Here is a 22,949-nt window from a genome sequence, read left to right as displayed (position 1 = left end):
CTTTGCTACGGCTCATAGTTTAATAATAAAAGTAAACAGCATTACTGCAGAAGCAAGCCGTCGTTCGGTGAAAAAGCAAAACATTCACCGATTCGACGAACGCCATCGGTCTAACGTTGTTCTTCCCCGCACGCTGATAAGCGTGGAACCCGGTTCGCAAGAGATGACGCTGCAATGCATAGTTGCAATGAAAACGGTGGTGCCCGCTCGCATGAGTAACGGCGATGTTTTCTTCACTCTCCCGCGCGCATGCAGCCTGAGCCCAAAAGTCCGGGTATCGGCGCAGTAACATGGCAAGACCGCAGCGTGCATGTGGTGAAAGGGAGATCCTAATAATGTTTTCCCCTGATTACGAAAGATGGAGCTTCCAACAAGAGTGGAAAATTTAATTTCGGGCGTTCTCGACCTGAGAAATTTCAGAAAGCCTAGCGCCTAAACTATTCGCCTCAGACGAATTCTACCGGTATGTATGCAATCAGAAGAGCCAAAGGGAGGGAATGTTGCAAACAGAGTTTTGATACTGGACGTTTTTTTTTTTAATTCGGCGTGCAGAAACACAGGCACACGGAGCAAGATAAAGAGTAGCGCCGACTCTGGCCCAGAAAAAATCATTTGCTTGGGCCGATAATGTACCCGCGCCGCCGACCTCTCAGCTTTCCCTTTGCTCTCTTCCTCCTTTGTTCGCCCTCTCGTCGCTGTGCCTCTGTACATGGCTCTTCCCTTCTTCGCTCTCCCCACAAGCGTCTTTTCTTTCGCAGCGACGTCTGTCGTATGCCTCTCCTGCTTTGCCGGAGGAATGCCTGACGCGAAGAATTTAAACACTGGTCCGCAGCCGGAATCGACGGCGCAAATAATCGCACTCCACCGCATACATGGCGATCGCTTATTCCCTATCAGGGGGTGTTTATTCTGACTATATGAAGACCCGCTAAAAATATTGTACTAACCCAGCAGATGTAAGCCGCAACTGAACGACGACGACTTTAGGAGCACCAAAGAATGAGCAAGAGTAACATAAAACGCCACAACATGCAGTCTAGCGTGATTCTGCTTACCACAAATCGATGCAGCGCAAAAATTACCCTTTGTTGTTGTCCCGCTCTCTGGCCGCGTGCTTAATTATTTATGCTGCTTCTGCGCACGAACAAAGCTTACAAGGGTTCCCCGGAGTCTCCATTGGCAAACGGCAATGATACACATATTTCTGCGCCAATGACTGAATTGGACGGCTGCCCTGTGGTAATAAGTATACAAAAACACTGTCAGCTTTATAAGGCACCCAAGAATATCAAACGCAACCTTCATTGTAACTTCTGCTTCAACGTACCGCCCGATGTTCACTGTCGCTCTACGGTCGTGTTATCTCGTCGATAACGCCGAGGACTCCAAATAAAAAGCTGAGATTTTAATGCCTGCAATTTTGGGCCTACCTGGGTTCCTAGAATTTTTTTGTTTCTTTAAGCGTCTGACCAGCAAACAACCGGCTCGTCAAACCTTTTCTTTCGGCGATTCATCACCACAGAGATATAGGGTCCAGACGAATTCAAATATCGCGAAATGAAGGCTCGTGAAAAGACCGCACTGTCAGGCCCTCGATCTTGAGCAGATTGCTACGTTGCGGGCAGTCGCGGGCGATGTTATCGCGTTTCTGTTATTTTCTGATGAGCCTGTGAGTGCCTGTCTGTGTTTTAGGCACACTCTGTTTCGGAAGTAAGTTGGAAAACGGCGACAAAGCTGACGGAACTTTTATAATCGTTAGTTATCAGAACCAGCTGCTCCTTTCGCCTTTTGTAAAACCTGTTAAAACACAGCCGAACTGGTGTTCACACATTTACAAAACGGAGTCACATTTTCGGCAAGCACTGCGCAAAGGTGGTGTTTGTATAGCAGCCATATGTCTATATGTGGGCTCTACATTTTGTTTTCCCGCCATGCAAACCAATCCTTAACCTATCTTTGCCGTACGACCACTCAATTCCGTCGGGTCCCTGTTGCCCAGAAGATGCTGTCGAACAAGTTACTCAAGCCGTACGAAGGCGTAGCGCAATGAACGCAAAGCGGAACCAACGCAGGCCCAAAGCACTCCGTGCCCAAAACTACCGTCGCCGAAACAGACGACAAAAGCCGACGGAATGCGTTCCGCCAACGCTCCCGCTGGCGCACGGGGAACGCCGGCCGCATAGCCGGCGGCTAGAGTTTCTGTATACGGCTCCCCTAGGGGAGCAGAGTTGCGCGTCCATCCGCCATCTTGAGGTCCAGGTCGTGCGGGAAAGCCACTCTTATCGTGTGAAAAAGCTGCCGCCGCACCCAGCGGCACCGGCGAGGAGGAGTGGCAGGAGCGGCCGGAAAAAAATTACCCTACCTTCCCCGGAGGGGAACCATGTGGAGATGCGACGCCACAGCGAGCATCGGCTGCTCACTTCAACCGTTTGCGTTCGGTATCACGTTTACGAAGTTCGGATTCGGCTGCTGGCTTCAATCGTTTGCGTTCAGCATCCCGTTCACGCCGCTTCGCAGCCTTGTCTTCAGTGCTGCTCGCATTCCTGTTATCACAGTAATCGGTGCTTGTTACGGTTGCGCGGGCGATAGCAGAATTGTTAGGCTGCATTCTACGCATCGATGGAAATCGGAACGCCGGTGCTGGAACGACCGCGGCTATGACGCAACGTGGCGCGGCTATGACGCAACACAATCCAACCCAAGCCACTTAATTCCAATCAAATTCAAATCCAATCCAATTCAAGCCAAGCCAAGCCAAGCCAAGCCAAGCCGATAGAATCCAATCCAATGCCCCTCGCGAGAGAGGAGAGGGGGTGAGCGGCGGAGAGCGCAGCTTGCGCGGCGAGGAAAATGGGGAGGGGCGGACGACAACGACACCGACGCTGCATGGACAAGGCGAGTGAATGAGATGCAGTCGCATCTAAAAACTGGCGCACGATATTGGACCGCTTATCAGATGAGCGGCTGCCACTGACGCCGCTTCCACAACCGTCGATGCCGAGTTGAGCATAACTCCTGCGCGCAGCACTGAAAGCGGGCTTTCTGTCAAACTGGAACCCGCGGCATGTGGCAATCAGATGTATACAGGAATTGTATACAGGATATGCAGGAATTGTACCGGCGGCTCATTCGCTGCGCCATCTACACTGTGCTCTGCGAGTGATGGACATTAAGGGCCCGCAGGAGAGAGCGAATTCGGCGCTCCTGTTTATCTTGCTCTGTGCACAGGCACCTGAAAAACCCATGTTTTTGCTATATTTCTTACTCGTTTGCAAAAAATCAAGCTCCTAGATGTAAAATCTGTCGGCCGCATTCCCCCCGTTTTTGACTGCAAAAAAAAATGATACTGACCGCATTAGGCTAGGCCGAATATTAACGTGCTATGGCTTCTGAAAATGTCTATGTATTGTCTGCGGGAGGCCGGCACTGCTGAACCCTCTTAACCATTTTTTTGTGTCCCTCGATAAAAGTGCTCGACTTGCATGCTTCAGACTACGTGCCCACCCGAAACTGCGCCACCTCATCTTTGGCCCCGATAAACGGTGACGAGGTCTATCGCACCTTTTCCAGTTTTCGGAACACCTGGACCCGTGGTGTTGATGACATGAGGATACGACCAGTTTGAATACGGGCTACATTTAATTTGTCCTGTGCGTGTATGTGTATTTTACCTTAGTTTCTCACTGGGCTTATTCCGAAAAAGCCTGCTTGTACATAAAGTAAGTGTCGTCTTCAACAGTGGTGATTTGAACTGCTTATCTAACTATAGGCCAATATCAACACTTCCCGTTTTTTCAAAGGTACTTGAAATGCTAATAAATGACCGAATGACTTTGTTTTGCGGGTAGTAAAACCTAATCACTTTATCAAAGTTTCGTTTTACAAAGGGTCTTCTTACGGAATGCGAGCTTTTAACACCAAAGAAATATTATTCCAGGCTATCGAAAATAAACTGCTAACACTCGGCGTCATTGTGGATTTTCGCAAAGCATTTGACCTCCGGAACCACACCACTCCCCTAAAGAAGCTTCAGTATTATGGTTTCAAGGGGATATTTCTAGATTTATTGACCAGATATCTAGACTTCCGTTGCCAAAAGCAATTATCCACGACCAAGTGTCTGATGCGATGCGTATGCAATGTGGTGTGCCCCTGCGAAGCATTTTCAATCCCCTCCTATTTATATGTATATGAACAACCTAGTTAGAATAGACCATTCTACAAAATATGTAATCTATGCTGATGACACTAAAATACTGTTCTCTTGGAACGAGGTCACTAGATTAATTTTTAATGCTAAGGAGGTATGAAAGAAAATGAAGAGCAGGAGCACGTTCAACTCCCTAAATATTAACCCCAGTAAAACAAAGGCGGTACATTTAAAACCAAAAAAACCAGAGCTTGAATACTGATGTTACCCTTATGATTGGAACCCCTTCCATAGAAATCTTCCCTACATTCGAAGTCTCGGAGTGGTCTTTGAAGAAAACGTACTGTGGAATACATACGTGTATTCGCTCTCCTACCCACTATTGCGAAGTGCGGGGGCAGTCACCATTACCACCAATATAAAGCTGGTTGTCTACAAGTTACTTTCTCTTTCACAACTGAACTGCGGCTTCCTGGCCTGGGGTAATACGTACCGCCCCTCTTCACACGATTCGAAAGCCATCTGGACACGAATCGAGCACATGCTCAGCGACAACATTACACAGCCACCGAAAAGTCCCTGGGCTGTGCTGGTCGTACTTCTCCAAATAAAATCCTCCAAAAGAATGTGCACCCCTTGCCACAAATCGACGATGCCCTCAACCACCTCTGCAACGCGCAGTAATTCTCATCAATAAGTCTCCACACCGGCTAATGGCAAATAAAGCGGAGGAGCGAGAAATGGAGAAGACTGCATTCATAACCCCGGACGGCCTATACGAGTTCAAGGTAATGCCGCTTGGGCTGTGCACGGCACCAGCAATATTTCAGAGTCATGGACACTGTGCTAGCAGGTCTTAAGTGGCACACCCGCCTTGTATGCCTCGACGACGTTCTGGTATTCGCCCGGACTTTCGACGGGCACCTTGCAAGGATGCAGTCTCTTCTCAAGGCCATCGTGCATCGGGGTTAACACAAAAATATAACAATTTCCGCTTCGCGTGCGAGGGGCTTATATTTTCTGGCCACATAGTGGACGCAATGTTGAATTTGATGTTATAAAACTACACAAATATATGTCTAAAGTTTCTGTCATCACTGGCAATAGCGACCACAAAGCGAATTGTCCTTACTTAGTGATTTGAATGAAATGTAACATCCTTGCCGAGCTTTCATGCTTCATAGAAGAAACAATTTAGCTATTCGTGCATAACCAGAATCATACCTCAAAAATTATATTCAGGTGTCTCAACCCCGGACGTTGGAAGAACTTTGGTGTATCTTTCGCGATAAAGTAAAACATCTAACGGAAACGTTTATACCATGGAAGTACCTAACGGCAAAAAAGCAACACAACCTTGGTTTAACGCGTCAATTTGCAAAATACTAAGTGAAGTCCGGCGATCCTCCAGAATTTTCTGCAGAAATAATTGTGCAAATAATAAACAGACCTTGACAGACGCTAACAATCATGTTAGGATTGCAATAAAACTGCGAAAAGATAATTTTTTCGCCGTTTGAACATTGACCTTAAGCGAAGAAATACGTAGACAAACAAGAAAACCTGGCATTTCAATGCAGTCTTTACCACTGGATGGCACCACTGTGCAAACAAATTTTGGCTGAAGCGTTCAATGCATTTTTAGTCTGTTTTTTACAAAAACTGCAGCGGCTCCTTTACCATCATGAGTAAGTGATGTAATTCACTCTTTAGACATCTCTACAGATGTTTATGGCATAGATGGCCTCTTACGTTATTGAAAACTTCCAAGTCATCTGGTTCATATAGGCTACCGCTAATTTGTACTGAAGGAGTGCCAGGTTGTTATTGCAAGGTACGTATGCTGCAGCAGGACCCTCCCCCTCCCTAATTTCTGCTAGAATCACGTGTCACATCTGGCCCCGTGTCGTCAAGACACTTGTTTCCCATAAAGCTGCGGCAGAGCACTTCATTGTCAATGGGCACGGCGGGCCCTGCGCAAGCATGGCTCTGATTACACCATTATTCTGTTTATCGCAGGATGATTTATTTCATAGCTCTGTTATTAGCCACTTCCGTTGCCTTGTAGTCCTGCCGTGCTAATGGACGTGCTGGCGTATTGCGTAGCAATGTTTTCTTGTGCTACGGTTATTGCTCTGCGGTGATATTTAGCTGAATCCCGGCCCTACCATCCAGGAGCTGTTGTCTAAAATTCTGGATGGACAAAGTCTTTTGCGTAGTGAACTAGCCGACCTTATTAGCGAAACAGAAGGAATGATTGCTGTCCACAATACTCGTTTCACTGCACCAGAAGTACACATGACCGAACTCAAACTGCAAATGGCTAGACTACACCTCTACAGCACAATAAAATTGTACAAAGACTCAATGAACTTCCAGACTCGCAAACTTTCTGACCCGGAAGACCGAAGCAGGCGATCTAATATGGTAGTTTTTGAGTCCCTGAACCTCCGAACGAAACTCAATCTTATTTAAAAAAGAAAGTTCTTACGAAACTCTTTTCAAATAAGTCAGGCGTCGTCTGTGAATCTGTTGGTAGGAAAAACAGACTCGGTAAACACATCGGTAATAGGCAAGTTATTTTGTTCTTTTAAAACTTCAACAAAAAACACGCGTTTAAAAATCCTTCCAAGCTAAAATGTACCAAAATATTTGTCCAGAAGGACTACTCTCAGCACACACTTCAGAAACGAAAGCTACTATGGGAACGCGCTAAATCCGATAAGCTAGAGGGTAAGAAATTAGGTGTATTTTATGATAAGTTAAAAATAGCCGACGATTGCTACATAAGTTACGAAACCACAAAATGAGCCGCACAAACTTTCCACTTTTAAATTCCTGAAGTTTCCAACCCGTCTCCTGTAACCGACACTGCGCACGCATCGCGCGGAGCAGCTTTGAGTGGAACCAGGGATCACGATTCTTCTTGAATGGCTCGTTCCAAATGTATTAGATTGCCTAATATCAAAACGCGCTGCTTCGTAAATAAGACGGAGCAGCTCTAATCTCTCTTCTAATATTATGACCCGCGCATTACAGATTTAACGGAAACACGGCTTCACGACGGCATTCGTCATAAAAATTTACTACCTCCGAATTACAATATTTTCCGCAGAGATCCGCTAACCCGTGCTGACAGAGTCGAAGGTATTGTTAATTCCTGCGTTGAGGCTACATCTCTTCCTCACGCTGAGAATAGTGAAAGTTCTTGCCTGATGATAAAACTTTTTGAGTCTTCTTTTATATTATATGCCCTTTGCAGACCTCCTAGAGATGTTCCTGACGTCTTGTTGAATATACAGTCACGTATTGCTTAATATAATAACCAGAAAAATACTTATTGCCGGTAATTTTAACCTCCAAAGCATTCTTTGGGATCGCTTGAGGTCCGACGCCGTCGCTCCTACTACAAACAACGCAACTCTAATTTTTTGTGTACTGCTGCAGCTCAATCTTGTTCAAGTTGTATGTCAACCGACCCGTTTCGCAGGCCATTCTTGTTGTCTACTTGATCTTGTTTTCCTCCCGCGTCTTATCAACCAGTACGAAGTTTCAGTAGAGCCTAGTTTATGTGACCATAGCACCTTATCTGTACCGTTCTTTTTGTGTAAAACATTTGACTAAGCCATGCAGTATTAAAAACCTAAAGATTCACACGCGACAATGACGTGGCTTTCTTGAATACCTCAGAGCAAAACTTGTTAACTTTGATCGTGATGTCTTTGAACTTTGGAACATTTTCAAAAACATGTGTTATTTTTCCCCAGATCACATCATACACACAAAACTAAGAGAACAGCCAAATTCACCTCCTGAATCAATAGAAAGATCATTCACTTAAAGCGCAAAGCCAAGCGCTTGCAATCTAAGCGTTGTGCACCTTCTCAATTTAATCAAGTCTGCTCTGCGCTTCCGCAAGAGATCCGTAAGGCCAACAATTTTTATTTCAATACTATCCTGTTGACTTTTATGAACGGGGACCCCAGAAATATTAGAGATTTGTCGGCGAACATAAAAAGATTTATAAGATTTCACACAACGGTTCAATGTTACACTAACAAAAAACAGCGCGAATGACAGGATGGAAAAAGGGAAGACAAAAGCACAGCGCCTGTGCTTTTGTCTTCTATTTTTTCTTACTGTCATTCGCGCTTTTTTTCTTAGTGTAACAATGTACAAACTGGCCCGACAGCAAACCTTCTGGCTCAATGTTAGATAACCGCTCGGATATCGCTTGCCATTTAAACCAATACTTTCACAGCGTATTTTCTAGCTCTGGTGTACCCCCTCCAAATATTACCAGTTTCACAGATGTTAACGTAGTCTTCACATGGCGTTCTTAACATGCCCCACAATTTAAAGCTAAAATCTTCTGCAGGACGCGATAATTTACCCGACGCTTTATTGCGTCGTTATGCTAAACCCTTCGCCAATTTCTCGTTATTGTTTTTCAGGCGTCAGTTAAATCTGCTATTATACCTCAGGATGTTAAAGTGGAGCGTTGTATTTCTATATTTAAAAAGGTGGCTCTCTTTCTCAGGCTACCCATCGTCTCATTTCTATTCTGCCGCCCTGATGGCAACTTCTAGAGCATATAGTAAGAACTGTTATTTTAACTTTTCTTCGCGAACACCAGATGCTATCTCCACTGCAAGATGGTTTTAGCAAAGGGGTTTTCTACCACCACTCAATAATGTTCAATTGTTCATTGTTTTGCTTCAACGCTGGATGATGCTGGGCAGGTATATGTAATTTTTTTACACTTCCCCAAAGCGCTTGATTTAGTGCCCCATCATAAACTATTTCACAAACTCTATCTTATCGGGCTTCCTTCCTTTCTTGTAGCATGGGTTTCGGATTATTTGTCGAATCGAAGCCAATATGTAGACATTGGTTTTATTGCTAGTACTCTTCCAGTGACCTGCGGAGTCTCTTAGCATAGCATTCTTGGCCCCTTATTTTAGATGCAACGCATAGAGCATCTCTTGTCGGCGGCCCTGTCCTTCCTGCGTGCGTCCGTTGTTGTCCGCGTGCGTCCGTTGTCCGCAGCCACACTCCCCCTCTCCTCTCCGATAGCGAACACTCTCTCGCGAGGCGCATTGGATTCGATTCAATTGGCTTGGCTTGGCTTGGCTTGACTTGACTTGTATTGGATTGGATTTGGATTGGATTGGATTAAAATAGATTGTGTTAGATTGTGTTGCGCCATAGCCACGGCACTCTCTCTCTACGCGGTCTCCACTCCTTCGGGCGCGCTGCGCTGCGTATGCCGCTCTGCGGCGGCCTTTCGGTCGACGGTTGCTCTCCACGTGCGCTTGAAACACCTCAGCGTCGCACCACACCACGGTTCCCGCGAGGGGAGGTGGGCGTGATTTTTTTAACATTTACTGTAATGATACTGCCTCCGTAATTATAAAACCCGTACAAATGCGGCTTTTCGTCGACGACTGCGTTATCCTTAATTATATCAATTTCTTTAGTGACCAGGAAGCTCTAAACTTCTCGCTCGCTGCAATACTCTCCTGGAGCCTTGAAAGGGGCATGCTACTACACTCGAAAAAACCACCTCCTTTCGCATCACCAATAAACGAAATCCTCACCAATTTTCGTACTCTCTTGCAGCAAATACCTTACGCCAAGTTCACCAATATAAATGTTGGGGCATAATTTTAACAAATAATTTAGGCAGTAACTCGCATGTTTTATAATGTTTCTTCCTCAGCCTTTGGTATATGTTTACTTCGGCATAAGCTTCGAGACGCTCCTAATGTTAAACTACTTGCATGGAACCCGCTAATAGACCTAAACTGGAGTATGCTTGGGCTGTTTGGGACCCTCATACATCAAGAAATATTGACTTCCAGAGTTCCAACCTTGCAGTCCAGAAGACAGTTTCTCCGCTTAAAATTATTTTATTTACTTTATCACCGGAGAGTTGCTTTGTACTGCAGTTCCTCATTGAAACCCCTTGCTATTCACCTTACTCATCATTCATATTCTCTGTCCTTAACCCAAATGCTTGTTTCTACCAATCTCTTTATATTTTCTATTTTCACCCGCAGAATAACGTTTCGAACAGCACACCCGAAAATTGTCTAAACTCTCTTGGTTCTTCAGAAACATATGTTTAGTTGTGCCTTTGTAGTGGCGCCTAGCGTACACTGTTTTACACTTCTTTTCTTGTTTCTGCTTTTTACTGTTTACTGTTTGTATTATCGTTTGGTTGATATTGTTACCATATTATACCCCTCTTGCTTTGGCCTCCACGGCAGCAGTATGATAATAAATATAGCTATTATTAACCAAATCCCACTGGATTCAGGCATTTTTCAAAAGACTGGAACTTTGCAAATGTAACGCCTTTTTAAATACGCGTATACAAAAAAGGTAAAAAAGATTCCGGTACACTCGCCGTAATTGCGCACTGCGTATGCAGATTTATCAGTTGGTCTAGTACAATTTGGCCGCCATCCTTCAAGAGGTCTGCTGTTTCTGATCTTCGCCAGTGGCTTTTCCCCCTTGTATTTTATTCAAAGCCTGCTTTACTTCGTCCGCTCATTACTGGTGAGATGTCTACCTCCTCTGAACAAATTCCCCATTCGCTGTTATCCTGGATGTCGCGGCTAGTGTGCAGATTCCTATAAAACATCTCGAATACTATAAATATTTTATGCCTACCTGTGATAAACTTGTCTTGCTTCTCTTCAAGTGCATAATCTGATATCGTTTCCATACCTAGGCACCTCTGCACTGATTTCAGGCTGCCAACATTCTTTACAGCACGCTAAATCCTCTCCTTATTATAATTCCGTATGTCAACTGCTTTCCGCTTATTCAATGAACTTCAAAAAGTTCCGCTAGTTTTATTCTGTGAGCTGGGGTGGAGACTATCATGCTATGCTTTTTCCTAATTGAAAATTGCGTCTTCTGGGAACGTTTACAAGTATCCTGTCTGGCCATCATACCTCCGACTTAAACTGCACTCTCCTATGATAATAAATGTAAGATTGCCACTCGCTCCTATGTCGTAAACTCTGCTGCCTCAGTTCGAGCCTAATATCGGTTCTAAACCACCATACTTAATGCCTCAACTTTCCTTTTTACTGTAAGCTCACTGATCGGCTCGTTTTGTGATGGCGCTTTACGTTCCCTCCACAAACGTAGCGTAATTCGAGATTATACCACAAGGTGATCACTAAACTTCAACCTACCGAATATTTCCACATCCTGCACGACGCCTGGATACTCGGATAGTATGAAGTTTATTTTATCTCTATGTTACCCGTTCGGGCTTCTCCACGTCCACTTCGGGCTCTCCTGTTTGCGGAAGAAGGTATTCAGGTATTTCTATTATGCCGTTCTGCTAACATTATTAATACATTTCTCAGTTACTCATACAACACCTACCATAGTTCCCAACTGCCCTGTCTCCAGCTTGCTTCTTGCCTGCTTCAGATTGAAAGTGTCTCATAACTCCGGTACACTGCGATTTACTTAACCTTGGCAAGTTAAACTTCTTCCTAGAAGCGTTCAACTAGTCGGTCTTCATGGCTGGATGTAGGCGTGTAGTCCTGTACCACCTTGAATTTGTACTTAATATTTGGCCTATTTACAAGACCAGCTACCCTTTCGTTAGTGCTATAGTATACGTTTATGTTTGTAGGTATGCTTTGATTGAATAAATATTCCACTCCCAGTTCTCTTCTCTACGCTAGACCATGGTAACATATGAGTGTCTATTTTCCATCACTGTGCAGGCTTAACCAGTCCTCCTAACCACACTGAGCCTTGTTACATCCCACCTAATGCTATATATTCCTGGAACAACGCCTCTACACTCGCGTCGCTTGATAAATTTGTCGTTTTAAAAGTGGCCAGGTTAAAATTGTAGTGGTGCCCTGTCCCTCTCCAGGGTTTTGAACAACCTCTAACAACAAATTAAAACTTACTTTTTACAAGGTGCTTTCAGTGTATCTATTACTTTGGTTGCCTATTGTTCAGTAGTTCACTTGTCTTCTTGTTAGCCCTACCTCTGCCATTCTCTTTTCAAAGTCTTTGATACCACTTGTGTTGGATATATTTCTGTTCAATTCCTATGTAGGAATATTTTAATTGTACACGAGCTATGTATAAGTATTCAACTGTATTTGATTACACAAAAAACTGCAGTGCTAATTTGGTTCTTGCTACCTGCTGTTCGGTACCCTTACTCTCGATGTAGCTCAGGGGAAAGGACGTTTTCAAGCCTCTAAGCTGCGGCGTTTTTTCATTCCTCCTCAGCCATGTAATTTTCATGCCTGAAATAAACTTGAAACTTGAAACTTGAAGCTTGAAACTCTGCGGTAGAGGTTCTCAAGCATGTTGGTCCCCACGTTCCCATACCCTCGCCATTTTTTAATTCATTCACGCTACATTCACGTGGAATAAACTTAAAAAAAAGCAAGGGTATTGTTTTTTCCTGTCGTCTTAACCGAGCGCATGCGCTCGCAGTACCTACCTCCAAACAGAACATATGCGCATGGGGGTAATATATGGCCGATATTCGGGTGCAATAGTTTACCCACGCGGCCCGTTTTTGTAATCTAGCTGGCTACAAGCTGCTGGGAGGATTTATTGTGGAGCTCGCCCGTTTCTGTTATGCAATGAGATGTGCTTACTGACAGTTGGGCGTACGTAATAGAGGTTCCTCAGGTCGATCACACCTCAGGTTCGCCATGTAAGGGAATTCACGACTGCGGAACCAGGGAAAATTTGTCAGTGGCTCCCGGAACCCCGAAGATGGGCCTGCGGAACCATAGGTTCCGTGGGAAACACTTTACCAAGCCATTGGGGCGACGGCACTGCCGCTGCGGATGAACGCTCCCCCATGATGTATCTGCAGGTTCTGCTTTTTGCCGTCGTCGGCCGGCTGTCGTCTGCCTCATCGAATGACCTACGAACTACAGTCATCGAAGATTCTGGTGTGTGCTCGGGTACATATTTGAGCAGCTTTTGCGCGCATCAGAGACCATTTTTTCGGGCTTCGGATGGTTTGCCGCAAGAACTGGACTTCACCTTTTGGCCGCCCGGCAACACGGTGCAACATCGGCTGACCCACCGCTTCAAATGCGCGCAGGCTGCATCGACACTTCGGGCCACGGCACTGCCGCTGCGGATCAATGCTCACTCATGATGTATCTGCAGGTGCTGCTTTTTGCCGTCGCGGGCCGGCTGTCGTCTTCCTCATCAGATGACCTACGGACTGGAGTCATCGAAGATTCTGGCCTGTACTCGGGTACACCTTTGAAAAGCTTTTACGCGCACCACAGCGCGTTTTTTGGGTTTGGGATGGTTTCCCGCCAGATCTGGACTTTACCGTGTTGGCCGTCCGGCCACATAGTGCCACATCGGCTGACCCACCCCTTCAAAAGCGCGCCGGCTGCATCGACATTTCGGGCCACGGCACTGCCACTGCGGACCAACGCCCACCCATCATGTATCTTCAGGTTTGTTATTACGACTGTTGTTCCTACCGGAATGGTGATATTTGCCTTTTGGAGGTGTCGTGGCCTTCTGGGGTTTTGAAATATGCTCGGACTCCAGCGTTATTCCTCAGTCGCCTTTTATTACTTCACGGTGACGTGAGAGAAACCCTGGACCAATGAATAAGTCCCTGGAAGAAAAATTGAACTTTGTGTTCGATGCGTTTAAGCTCCTAGAAAACCACAACTCTACCTTGCTAGAATCGGTAAATAAGGTTTTACTAATACATATTGCTATTCAAATCAATGTAGAACAGCTCAAAATTCGGGTACAGCCTATCGAGTCAAAATGCAAACCAGAGATAACACCGTAACTCTACTAACCCACGACCAACCTTTTTCTGCATTAAAAGATAAAATCGATGGCCTGGAAAATTGATCTCGGCATTTCAAAGTTTTTTTCTTTGGCGTAGATGATAAAGAACCATCAAAAACATAGGATGCAACTGAAGGTCTCGTTAGGGAATTTTGCGCGTCAAAGTTAGGCATGAAAGTAGATTCCGTTTCCCGAGCTCATAGAATGGCTCGTTTGGTACGGGACAAAAGGAGGCCTATTATAGCCAAGTTCTTCAACGATAGAGAAATTGAAGCAATTTTGAACGAAGGACCCAAACTAAAAAATACGCCGTTCAGCATGTTTCGTGAGTACTCTCTGCCCATTCGCGACAAGCGCCGAATACTTGCCCACTTCAAGAAATCTGTGGCAAAGGAGAGAGACCACTGCCGCCTGGTATTTACTAAGCTGTTCGTGATTGACATCTACGTGTGGGACACCGAAAACGAATGCGCTGTCAGATTAAATCCTCGTGATAACGTACACGCGGCGGTAACCTCCATGAGCGACACGAGTGAATGACTTAGCTCTTCCCCTAGAATTAAGTGTTCTTCGTTACTTGTACCCCACACTATAGTCAAGCATTTTTCATTCTTGTCTACAAATATCCGTTGTGTTCTTTCAAAAACTGCCATCGTCAGCATCAGTTGCAATATTAACCAAATAATGGCCTAATGACACTCTTAGTGATAACAATATCTTTGTTTGTGCATCTGAATTCAACTTTTTTTGTTCCGATCGAAAGCACCAAAGGGGCGTTGCTGTCCTCCTTGACGTCAAGAACGATCTTGTTGTTGCCCCCATCTCAATATGTTCTTTTCTGGAATGTGCCTTTGCTTCCTTGAAGTGCGCTGGTAATCATGTTACAATGGCTGTTTTTCACAGTCTCCCCGATATGAATGGAACGTTTTCGGATGAATTTTCTCGTGTTCTAGGCGATATTCATACCCGTTTTCCGAATGCTGTACTTATCATTTTCGGTGATTTTATTATTCCTGCCATTCATTGGAGTTAGCTTACAGCTCCACCAAGTGATGTTTAGGCCCACAAATTTTTGTGGAGTTGCCTGGACTCTTATTTAAGTCAACTAATCAGTTTTCCTACACGCTGCTGAGCAACAAGTTCGAATATCTTCGACCTAATTTTAACAAATGAACCTGATGCTTGCTGGAACATTATAATTTTTGATGGTCTTTCCGACCATGCCACTAATATCGCAAACCTGATTCGCCCACTTGTCGTTAGAATAGCAACTAACAAATCGATTAGGTGTTATAACAGTTTTGATGGCATAAAAAATGAATTGTCGGCCTTTTACGAAGAATTCTTACATGGCCATCTCCAGCGCACCATTCAAGAAAACTGGTTGCTGTAATAAATAAACAGACTGGTCTCTTCAACAAATTCGTACCTGTCATCACCGTGAGAACCCGAAGCACGGTTTCCTCAGCAGCTCCGACGGTTGAACAATAAAAAAAACTTTTATATAAACAGGCCATCCAAACGGATACCTCTATCTCTTGGACGAAATACAAAAAATGCGATGATGATTATCAGTCGCTTTTAAAACCTATCCGCCGCCTCTTCTTTACCATGATTTATCACCTATACTTGCAAATAATCAACGCAGATTCTGGCGCGTTGTTAAGCCCAAATGTTATCCTGATATAGTCCTGGGCAATAAAAATGGCGTTTCAGTTCCCACATCTCAATGCGCAGAGGTCTTAAACCAGGCTATTTTATCAGTTTTTAGCAGAGAAGATGTTTCATCCGCTCCCATAATGCATAGCTTCAACAGCACAGTCTTGCCGGAAATTATTATCAGTTAGGAAGGCATTCTCTCCCTTTTACAGAAACTAAAATTTCTTCCACCTCGGATATATAGACTTTAATAATAAAATCCTCAAATCTATATCATTCAGCAGCACCCCCTTCTTATGCGCTCGGTTTTCACAGCCTTTGTCTACTGGAACTCTACCTGAAGGCTGGCTAACAGCTAAAGTCGTTCCCCTCTTCAAATCGGGTGACTGTTCCTTACCGCTAAATTACAGGCCCATTTCCTTAACTAGTACCATTTGCAAACTCAGATAACATATCATACACACTCAATTCATAAACTATCTGGAACGTTACAATATCATTTTCACTTTTCACCATGGTTTTCGCAAGGGATTTTTATGCGACACCAAACTTGCCGGTTTTGTTCACGACCTTCATAAATCTATGAATACTGGTTGCCAGGACAATGCCAATTTCTTAGATTTTGCTTAAGCTTTTCACCGCGTTCATCACCAGAGATTACTACTAAAGCTACAACAAATTAAAATTCACCGTAACATTCTTGCATGGATAAAAGCTTTTCTTTCCTTCATGTGTCAATTCACCTTTGCTGTGATTGTTTGTTCTTCCGCTTTACCGCTAACATCTGGTGTACCCCAAGGAAGTGTTCTTGGTCCTCTACTCTTCCTCCTTAATATAATGATGTACCGAATTTTTTATCTTCACACGTTCGACTTTTTGCGGACAACTGCGTGTTATACCGTAACATTTCTTCTGATTCGGACTGCTTAACTGTGCAATCTTTCCTTAACAAAATAATCACTGGTGTTCAACTGGGCCTATGTCGTTAAATGTTTCTAAAACAAAGTGTATGTCCTTTATAACGCTACTACCTGTTTTCCTAGTCAATACTCGTGGAGTAATATGACACTTAAGTTAACATTACCTACAAGTTCCACGGCCTCCACATTCAATCGGAACTATCATAGCACCATCATATAAAACTCACTTTTGCAGCTGCTAACCGGTCTCTCGTGTTATTGAAACGAAATCTTAAAGAGCCTCCGTATCAGATAAAAAAGCTTGGTTTTACCACTTAAGTTCGGCCTAAAATAGAACACGTCAGTGCCATTTCGGATCCTCATCAAGCCTACATCGTATCAAATATTGAATCTTTGCAAAACAATGCTGCACATTTCATTTACTCAGATTTTTCTTCCTATTCCAGCGTCACTTATTTAAAAACTCCCAAGCATTTCCCCGAGGGTGAACATGGTTAAGTGCGAATGCACGGGGTGATGCTATGAGGGGGAGTAAAGTTAAAATCCGTTGGCATTCGCCCGTGAGCGCGCGCGAGCCGACCCACGGAGGTCTGGCAGTTTATCGCTGCATATATAGGGGGGTAAGCCGCGCCGAGCGCGCCGAGCCAGGTGGCTGAGAGAGGAGGCGAGCGCAAGGGGAGAGGGACAGCGGCGCACGGCAGCTGCAGCCGAGCGAGGGGGAGAGGAGAGAGTGTGACGTCACGGTGGAGAGAGAGGCACGCGGCAGCTGCTGGGGAGAGGAGGCGCGCTGTGACGTCATACCATGACGTCACGGCGCGAGGAGCGGTGCGGGGAGCGGCGCGCAACCGCGCAGCCACGGCGAGGAGGCGGAGCGAGCGCGGTCACGTTGTGAAGTGACGTCACCGCGCCGTTGCTACCGACGCTCCTCTCCGCTCCACGCCATTGCTAGGGAGAGGAGGACTGCGGACGCCGCCGCCGCCGCCGCCGCCGCCGCCGGCGGTGGAAGGTTTGGGGTGGCTTATAAAGTGCATTCGCACCTAAAAAACCTTGCTGGGCTAGAAAATTTGGCACTTCTTGGGAAATATGCACGCTTAGCCCTTTTCCACAAACTTTACAATCACCCATCATACATGACAGTTTTTTGCACGACCCTGTTCTATCTTTCCACGCCGTAACCATCCTAACAAAGTTAAACGCCCGCGATCTCACACACTTCGTTTCGCTCAGTCATTCATCCCGTGCACTAATATTGAGTGGAACAGTTTACCTGGGCACAGTTTACCCGCGCACAGGTTTTAGAGCTCATGCGAACTACGGCGACTAATTTGTTTTACTTTTGTTGTTATGTTTTTGTTTATATTTTTTAACTATTGTATAACGCCATGCAATTGCTGCCCGTATTCATGGTTTGCGTTTTGTTGGGGGGTCACGTTGCATTGTATCTTGTTTTGCTGCTTTTTTTCTGTTTTTCCCTTTTCTTTTCTTGTTGTTGTTCATTTCACACCATGTTTTATTACCCCCCCCCGCTTCCCCTATGTAATACCCTCTTCTAGAGGGTCTTTAGGGGTAACCTAAATAAATAAATAAATGTCCACGGCGGCGCTGGTCTGACAGCCACGGTGTTCAGTTGCCTCGCAGTCGCTGTGGACTGAGTGCCAAGGGTTAATTCGTGTATCCATGGGAGGTAAGCACCCATATTCATACCTCCCTTGTATGAATATGGGTACTAATTTGTTACCGCGTTTGTGACTCCGATATTCTAATTGATGGGGAATCGCGAGAGTGGTTTGCTACAATGCACACAAAGTTGTTTTGTAAAATCAGAAGTTTCCTTAGATTGATTTATGCAGGCTGTCCCCCCCCCCAAATAAACAGAGCATACGTAAGTTGACTGTTAAATATTAAGCTCTATATAAGCAATTTTATATGGAACAAAGTACCGCACCTTGCCTCCATCCTCACTCGTACTCAAAGAATAATTTTTATTTCATCCGTTCCGGCTCTACCCTCCGCGGTGGCTCAGTGGCTAAGGCATTACGCTGCTGAGCACAAGGTCGCGGGTTCGATTCCCGGCGGTGGTGGCCGCGTTTCTTATGGGGGTGAAAAGCAAAAACGCCCGTTTATGCGAGATTTCGGCGCACGTAAAGATCCCCAGGTGGTCAAAATAATCCGGGGCCCTCCACTACGGCGCGCCTCATCGCCTGCGTTGCGTCGACGTGTTAAACCGTACAATCAATCGAATCGTTCCGGCTTCCAATATACATGCTCAAAGAATGTGACACCAAGACTATTTACATTCGGAAGGCAAGGTATTTTACTTTGAACGAGAGATGAATTAAAATGGCCGCGAAATATTGTTTTTCGAGTTCTGAAAACAACTGATTTAGTTTTGAAAACGTTGATAGCAACTGGGTTTCCCATATTCCACTCATGTCATTTATTCAGTGTTCTTTTTTCTACGCAACTTATTTCTTCAGTGTTATAAATGTGAGGATAAACATATTCTCGTTTTCGTATACTGGCACAGGACTCATAGGCGGACAATGTCCTACCGCCCCGTGACCCATCTCTGCCCCATTATCTGGAGCCGATTTTTCCTGCAAATTTTGCCTCGGTGTATATTATTATGTTGCAATTGACGTACAAATGAACGAGTAACGGCCATAAATGATGCCTTGTAGAACCCCTGGGCTGAGGGTGAGAAACTTAGATTAATTTATAATTACCGCCAACTGAGTAACTCTCTGCAAATACAGTCTGATTACATTTAAAACCGGCCCTCGGTTGCCGCATTATTTAAAAAAAGTTAGCAGAGTCGGATTGAGTCTTTTGAACACTTTGGCAAAATTCAAAAAAATGCGAAGAGTTCATAGTCTTGATTCAAAACAGCCCAAAATTGTCTTTTTGTTGACGTAGTGCACGTGTGGTAGATTACATCATTGAAATGCATACTGCTATGCCGAAAAATGAGCAACTTATTAGAAAAGAATGTTGCTCTCAAATAAAAATATTTTTCGCTGCACCTTTGGAGAAAGTTGGCAGTGCCAATATCAGTCCATAGATTGCAAACTCTTTTTTGTGTCCAGCGTTTATTAGTGCGCTATCAATGACAGATATTGACAGCGGGCATCCTTGCCGAACTGAACGCGTGACTTTTATTGGTCGGCTCACTGACCCATTTAAACAAGCCTTGTTAAACAATTTTTATAAGGCAGTCTTACGCGCTCCAATACTACTTTCCCGAAATTGATTTTTTCCAAAATAGTATAGAGTAGCTCATGCGAGACTTTATCAAAGGCCTTTTCCAGGTCTGTTTGTAGCATGGCTACAACAATATTCATGCCACACAACACTCGAGAATGCTTGAATATTACTTGTGATACACCTTTCTTTACACCACATGTTTAGACCACTATGTTCGTTATCACACTCTGTAATCTCTTTGCTAAAACGTTCATTATTATTTATAATCAACATTCGTCAAAGATTTTAGCCTATACGCAGGAACTTTTCTGAGCTTTTCACTAACGTCTGTTTCGGGAATGAGAACAGCGTGCGATTGTGAGAACGAGGGCGGCAGTCTTCCCTGCGTGTAGGCTTCTTTGTACACGTCACATAACACTGGGCTTAGGTCATTGCGGAAGACTTTGTAGAACGCCGTGCACAACCCGTCTGGCCTGGAGACTTTCCCGGACTTAGGTCGTCGATAGCCTTCTTGAACTCTTCCACTGTAATTGGTACTTTTAATTTTTTTTCTCAACATCTATCGCCGACAAGATCCTTCAAAATTTGTCCTTAAACCGTTCCAAGTTTCCAGGTTGGTAGAAAAACAAACCATCATAAAATAAAAAAAGCTTTACTAATTGCTTTTTGTTCGCCAAGAACCTGACCTTTATACTCTATTTCCGCAATCGAGTTGCGGGTACCGTAGCTCTTCCCGGAGCTAAGTGCTCTCTTTTTAGGAGCTTCCCCTAACATAAACTTTTATGCACGGGCTCACCCTTGCGCACCATGATAGTTTTCTTGTTCGATGGCGTCCAACTGATGTTTTAAAGTTTTAATGCCAACTTTCAGGTGCCTGGCACTCTAGTGCAGAAAGCGTCTCGAGGTTTCCTCTAAGCACGGCTTCCTGTTTTCTTTTATCATGCTTTACGGCGGTCGACAATTCTATTGCTGCCATCTTAATTTCTGTTTTGAAGTTCTCCCACTGAGAGGCCCAGTCACATGTGTGCTGTTGACGGTTCACATCCCTTTTTTACTTCTTTTAAAAATTCCTCAATTTTTAACAACAGGGTATTCATTTTCCATTAGTCCTAGTTGAACGTCTTTTCATCTTTGCTGTTGCCGATCAAGAACGACACAAAGAAATGGTTGCTGAACGACACGGGTGTTACACTATACTCAGAGCACTCCGGCACAAGTTCTAAGGAAACATAAGTTCGGTCTAATCTTGAGCAGCTGGTTCCTTGAAAGTGGGTAAACTGGATATGCGTCTTGTATTCCAATGTATCTCTCACATCTTCCAAACCAAGATCTGCCGTTATACCATTCAATGCACTCGTACTTCCGTCGCGATAAATGCAGTCATATGGGTACAAACGAAAGCTATATAGCTTTCTCAGAAACTTCGCAGTTCAAGAAAACTTTATCCTGGTCCAGGATTCAAACCCGGGACCACCGCTTTTCCGGAGAAGTCACTCTACCAACTGAGCTAACCAGAATGGTAGTCGTTTGTAGAGCGAGAGCGAATTGGTGAAGTACTCGAAGTGAAGGAGGGGTAATATTAGAACTGACTTAGGGCAATTCCCGAAGGTGAGGTACATTTCGGCGAAGGAAAGTTTGAAATCCACCTAAATGCAGCCATACAGCTACAAAGGAAAGCTATACAGCTTTCTCAGAAACTTCGTAGTTGAAAAAAAATTGTCCTGATCATGGATTTGAACCCGGTACCACCGCTTTACCAGAGCAGTCGGCCTACCAACTGAGCTAACCAAAAGGCTATTCATTTGCAGCGCGAGAGCGAAATGTTGAGCAACTTGAAGTGAAGGACAAGTGTTAATACAACAGATTTAGGGGAATTCTCCAAGTGGGAGTAAGCTTATGCCAAAAAGTTTGGCATCCACCTAAATGCAGCCATACTAATACAAATAAAGCTATACAGCTTTCTCAGGAACTCCGCAGCTGAAACTGAACGATTCGAACCCGGGACCACCGGTTTAGCAAAGCGGCCGCTCTACCAACTGAGCTAACCAGGAGCCTAGTCACTTGCTTCGCGAGAGCGAATTGATACGAGAAAAGAAGGTGGCAGCACACCTTTCTGATACGCCTCTGATACACCTTTCTGATACTCTACATAAAACCGGGCTGATGTCACCCTAAACGCCTTTTAGAAAGTGGCGCTTAGGCCATCAGGGCCCGGTGTCTTCCCTGGGCTCAACTCGTCGATAGCTCTGCGTATCTCTTCTACTGTAATATCTATTTCGAGACACGCCATAACTTCCACGTCTAAGCTCGGTAAAAAAGACGTATATTCTTCTCTATACTTGACAGCTTTGACAGGATGACGGGAAAACAAGTTTTTATAAAAGTCACAAAAACAACGCTCAATATTAGCCTGGTCAATGTAAACCACGCCTTTTGCTTCAATTTCCACTGTCGCATTTCAGCGAGCGTACTTTTGTTCCGTGCTGAACGCTCTTTTATTCGGCGCTTCGCCGTGCAGAAATCGTTCAGATCTTGCGCGACAAGCACTCCCTGATACTTCTCTTTACTATTACTTCAAGCTGCGCTTTTACTCCTCGAATGTCATGCTTCAACGCCCCGGGCGATTGCCAAGTATTACTTGGCAATCGCCCGGGGCGATTGTTAAGTAATAATTTCCAACGCCCTGGGGCGGCTTTTTTATGCACTTCCGGCAAAGAGATGAGTCGTCTGCTTAGCGTCGGCTCGCCGGCTGATCTGCCAGCGGAGTGCCGGAGTGCTTGGGCATTTTAGGACAAACGAAACACGTTAAAACAAACGCTTAACCGTTTGTATTGAATGCAACACGGCCATAACACGACATGGATGTTCGCTCACCTGAGTACGTTACATAAAGAAAGCGTTGAAGCCCCGTGGCACTTCTTTCCTGCAATCGCAGAGAACGCTCTGAGCCGAAAGCCCAGGTTTGACGCATACATTTTATTCAACTTCAAAACAATCCAGAGATGCGTTTCTAACGAACACAACGTCACAACATGCGTTGAAAGTCTGAACCACGATTGACAGAGGATGGGTTGCCTCCTGCCCGTCGTAAATTCGGCACTCACCTCGCGCACGGTTTGCGGGGACGAACAGCAAGTCACTTAACTATGGCGCACAAGCCGATGGCTTTTAGCCACGCA

At 44.9% G+C, this 22,949-nt stretch overlaps 1 pseudogene; it reads left to right on the top strand.

Annotated features, from left to right (window-relative positions):
- The first annotated feature begins 13,019 nt into the window (after nt 1-13,019).
- LOC144167941 (uncharacterized) lies at nt 13,020-22,717 on the top strand (annotated as a pseudogene).
- The last annotated feature ends 232 nt before the right edge of the window (nt 22,718-22,949 follow it).

The sequence above is a fragment of the Haemaphysalis longicornis genome, unplaced genomic scaffold, assembly GCF_048455015.1.
Source record: "Haemaphysalis longicornis isolate Haplotype H1 unplaced genomic scaffold, Haemaphysalis longicornis Haplotype H1 scaffold_2, whole genome shotgun sequence".
NCBI classification, from domain to species: Eukaryota; Metazoa; Arthropoda; class Arachnida; order Ixodida; family Ixodidae; genus Haemaphysalis; species Haemaphysalis longicornis.
Note: the sequence above shows the minus strand (reverse complement) of the source record. Positions and strands in the feature narration are given on the sequence as shown.